Source organism: Leptinotarsa decemlineata, unplaced genomic scaffold (assembly GCF_025532065.1).
Source record: "Leptinotarsa decemlineata unplaced genomic scaffold, Ldec_3_MD MMD2_tig00002332, whole genome shotgun sequence".
In the NCBI taxonomy this organism is placed as follows: Eukaryota; Metazoa; Arthropoda; class Insecta; order Coleoptera; family Chrysomelidae; genus Leptinotarsa; species Leptinotarsa decemlineata.
Window position 1 is genome coordinate 31,521 of NW_027412575.1, and position 5,383 is coordinate 36,903.

A 5,383-nucleotide genomic window follows, 5' to 3' on the forward strand; every position below is an offset into this window, starting at 1 on the left:
GAAATGGACAAAAAATTCAAACTTATTTGCAGTTATTCCTTTGCTGATCATTTATTTCTTAACTTCTTCGACAGATGTCAAAGGAGTTTTGAAGTGTGAAATTATGTCAATGTTGTTGATTGACAACTGAAACATATGATGTAATACGATATCAGTCTGTTGCCATTTCACCACTATCCAAATTTTCCTTCAAGATGGGTAACCAAGTACAATATATTTTAAGGAGCTTTTCGGAATGCAATTCTCTACAGATATTAAAATATATGCTGATTCTTTTAGCTTACGTCTCTTAGAGTGAGGCTCATTGAATTTTGGCTTTCGAAAAGTCAAGATAAGTACCTATTTATTGTATTAGAAATTTTTTGGTAGGCAAAATTTTTGAATACAAGTTACTGGTATATATAACATTTATCTCTGTGAAAAATACTTTGATTTTACGCAGTAACTCATCGGAGTAAACTAAAAGTTTGCCCTTTCTACACTTGTAAAAAGTTCTCCATTATAATTTTCATATTTTTCAGATTGTGAAAGGTAAAAATTTCCCAAAAAAGTCGATAGAAAACTATAAAGACAAAATGACATTTTGTTTTTTTTGTGACAAAGATGTTTCACATTTCTCCAGACATCTGAGAACTTGGCACCCAAATTAAATATAAGTTCAACTCAAAAGAAAAGCGTCAGGCTTTGAGTGTTTTGGGATAAAGAGGAAGTTATGTGAAAAATCAATCTATTTTGCAACTAAGGCCAGTGAGGCAGGTTAAATCAGGAATACTATTATGTAGCAGTGAGTTTCTTCCCTGTCCCCATTGTTTAGGGTTTTATAAAAAGAACAGTTTATATAGACACACAAAGAATTGTGATAGTAGGCCAATATCAACTCAAGGAAAAAGACAAAGTTCTCAACACGAGGGTCAAACAGATTGAATTTTTATAGGCTCTCTGGTAATACTTACAAGACAACAAAAATTTCAAAACTGTTGCTTCTGGCAAGAGAAGTAGGATTGGACTTGAATCATATACAGGGTGGTGTTTCAAATTCACCATAAGGATCTCGGAAACTATGAGAGATACGAAGATGGTTGAATTAGTAAAAAGTTGCGCATTTACCTGACTAACAATATACCGTTGAGAAATTTCTGAAATTCCGAATATACATGGAGATATCCGGAAAAAACCAAAAATTTCGGAAAATGGTTTTTACTTTTTTTCTGGTTTCATTTTTTGAAGGATTCGAAAATAAATTGCACTTCCACGTTGCCACTTTTTCACTGCTACATACTCTACATACTCACCAAACTCGGTGAGATTTTGATCCAATAACTTGAATATAGTTCGATGTGGTTATCGTCTTTCGGGATACAAGTTTTCAAATAATTTCCGATGTCCTAACACTGTTTCTATCGTATTTGTAATAAATTTGTATTATATCTCTTTTTTCTTCATTCGTGAAAGCCATTTTTCGACAAAAAATCAATGACTTGTACAATAACAAAATGTCATTGAGTGTAACAAATTGAAGGTCAAATTCAGAAATATCAAAGTCAAAGGCTATTATGATAAAAATTAATTATTTTCAATATCTCCAATTTTTCGAAAAAGAATGTTAACTTATGATACATAATTGAAAAGGTATTTCTGTATTGAGAGAGATTTCGAAATATGTGGAATAACGTGCTCTTTAGAGATAGGTCCAACAGTAATATTATGCTGTTATAGGTCAGGTCACCTTTGGGTAAGAGCTCGATATTGGTTGAAAATCTAATTGATGCTTTACACACCAAAGGTGAATATTATTATTCTTGGTGATTTTAATTTCGATTCACTGACCCCACGTAATGACTTTAAAAAACTATGTAGCAGTCTTTCAGCATATAATCTGTTTGACGTTGTCAAATGGCCAACTAGAGTGACACAATATACGGCGACAATCATTGATCACTTATTTGTCAACTTTCTGACAATGGGACAACTTGTGTTATCGATATTATTTCTGACCACCGCACCATAATGTTTTACCAGGTATTGATCACAAATCACAAACCCATACTGATGATTACAGGAGATTCTTCAAAAATAACGCAGTTGAAAACTTTATTACAGATATAAAACATGAAACATGGCTAGAACTTTATTGTATCTCCGATATGGCTCAGGCATATCAGTATTTTTATAATAATTTCATGCTTTACTTTGAGAAGCATTTACCAAAACGCAAAGTTCTCAATCAAGTCAAAGGGAAATGTTGGGTTACTAATGATGTGAAAAAATCTAGCATGAAGTTGAAAGACTCGTTCAAATTAAAAAAAACAAATTCCTTCACTATCAGATTTGTATATTCAAGAAAAACGTAAATACAATAGTCTTATTGATTCAGCAAAGAAACAATATTTTCAACAGAAAATTGATAAATCGGATAATCCAGCAAAGACTGCATGGAAAATCGTATCCGAACTCTCAAATAAAACAAAGAATGTATGAAACATAAACCTCAAAATAGATAATGACTTGATCGAAGATGATGAATCTATTGCTGAAATATTCAGCGAATACTTTGAAAACGTCACTTCGGAAACCATATCAAAAATTGTTATGCCCCCACAAGTAAATTGTGAACATCTGATGAAGAAATTAGGTAATCATCATAATTCTATTGTAACGAATTAAAGCATTGACTGTCTTAAACAAATTTATTTTAACAATACTTCACTATCACAACTAATTTATTTACACCACTCAGTAACTAACGCTTAATTTATCTTCACCGTTTGTTAACCGCTCGATTCGCTTTCTTGGTACAGACTACTCTTCGGGACGATTAGCGACGTTTTAATATCGTCAACGAACGTTCCGGATCCCTCTGCGGATTTCGGGACCCATCCGGAATTTTCACGGTATGCGTCATACTGGGAACCGGAACGAGTTCCGCAACTTCGGTGATAAACCATGGCGGCGCTTAGGATTGTACAGCCAAACTAGGTCGCCGATTTCGAATCCTCCAGCATTCGCCTCGATGTCATAGGCCTCCTTCATCCTATCGCTGGCATTCCGGATGTTCAGACGGACTCGTTCATGAATGTCGTCCATTCTCTGCCGAAGCTTGCTGACATAGTCTTCCCCCGCAGTGTCTTGTTCTGGAGGCATCCCAAATTTTAGGTCGCAAGGAAGCCGCAGCTCTCGTCCCATTATAATACTGGCAGGGGTTTGGCCGGTTGACTCGTGCACTGCCGAACGATAAGCCAGCAGGAACAGGTGGAGGTATTGGTCCCAGTCTCTTTGATGGTCAGAGACTACCTTGGACAAGTGGCGGTTTATAGTCCTATTCATTCGTTCCACCATTCCATCGGACTGTGGATGTAAGGCTGTGGTTCTGGTCTTTCGAATGTCCAACAGTTTACATATTTCTTGGAACAGGTTGGACTCAAAATTTCTGCCCTGGTCCGAATGCAGCTCCAATGGGACACCGAATCGACATATCCATTCCTTTACCAGGACGTCAGCGACGGTAAAGGCTTCCTGGTTGGGCAGGGCATAGGCTTCTGCCACTTGCTGAAGTAGTCCATGGCTACCAGGATGTATTTGTTCCCATGGTGGGACTCTGGGAACGGGCGGCGATATCGATGGCGATTCTCTCGAAAGGACTACCCACGTTATACTGGCGCATTGGAGCTTTCGGTCGTATCCTAGGTCCGTTACTGGCAGCGCATACAGCACACTTTCTGCACCAGTCCTTGACGTCGGCTTGACAATTAACCCAGTAAAACCGTTGTCTTACTTTCTGGAGGGTCTTCGTTACTCCCAGATGTCCTCCAGTGACTCCATCATGTATTTCTTTGAGCACCTCCCGTCGTCTGCTCCAGGGTACCACTGTCTGGTGCCTTTCTTCTGCACCGTCTTCAGACTCCAACGCCCGCTTCAGAACTCCGTTTCCAAAGTAAGGGAGTTCCATTGTGCCCTGTAGGACTTAACCGCTGGCGAATAACCTGCTACCTCCTGCCACGTTGGTCTTTGATTGCTTTTCTTCCATCCGATGACTAAACCAAGATCTGGGTCTTTCTCTTGGTCTTCCTTGATCTTATCATCCTCCCAGTTGTCGTCTACAGCTGTAGTTCTACAAATAGCTGCTTCCTTCTCTTCTGCTCGTCGACAATGTGAGCAGTCATCGGGGCAAGGTCTCCGTGATAGGGCATCTGCGTTTTTATGGCTAGTCCCAGCTCGATGTTCTATTTCGAAGTCAAATTCTTGTAATCTCTCAATCCAGCGCGCTACTTGGCCTCGGGATTTTTGAACTGCAGAAGCCATTTGAGAGCTGCATGGTCCGTTCTCAACAGAAATCGTCTTCCATACACGTATTTGTAGAAATGCTCTACTCCTTTGACTACGGCCAACAGCTCTCGCTGGTGACACAGTAATTACGCTCTGGTTTACTGAGCGTTTTGCTGAAGTAGCCAATAACTTTCTCCTGTCCATCCTGGATTTGAGAAAGAACTGCTCCAAGTCCCACGTTGCTGGCGTCCGTATCCAAAATGAACTTTCCATCAGGTAAGGGATAGCTCAAAACGGGAGCGTTGATCAAAGCTCTTTTAAGCTTTTTGAATGAGTCTTGGCATTCCTCAGACCACTGGAACTGGATCTGCCCTTTTGTGAGGCGAGTCAATGGTTTGGCGATGTTGGCAAACCCCAGCACATATCGGCGGTAGTCTTTTGGAATGGGCCAGTCCTTAACTGCTTTGATCTTTTGTTCGTCTACCGCCACTCCTTCCCCGAGACAACGTGGCCAAGATAACGGACTTCTTTCTGGAACAGATGGCATTTCTTGGGACTCAGTTTTAATCCAGAACTCCTCAGACGCATGAACACCTCCAGATTTTTCAAATGATCGTCGAACGATTTTCCGACCACGATTATATCGTCGAGATACACTAGACACGTCTTCCATGAGAGACCTTTGAGAACCGTCTCCATCAATCTCTCGAAGGTCGCTGGAGCATTACAAAGCCCGAATGGCATAACCGTAAACTGCCACAATCCTGAGCCGATGGTGAAAGCTGTCTTTTCTCGATCTTCTGGGGCCAATTCAACTTGCCATATCCACTCTTCAAATCCAAGGTCGAGAAAATTGTGGAGCCGGCTAGCGTGTCTAGGGTGTCGTCGATTCTTGGAAGAGGGTAGCTGTCTTTCTTTGTCACGTGATTTAGTTGGCGATAATCCACGCAGAACCTTGTCGAGCCGTCCTTCTTCTTCACTAAAACGACTGGGGAAGACCAGGGGCTGTCAGAAGGTTTGATGACTCCTTCTTTTCCCATATCGCTGACTATCTTGTCTGCCTCTTCTTCTTGGCAAGAGGGAGTCTTCTAGCCGATTGCCGGATTGGTCGGGCATTCCC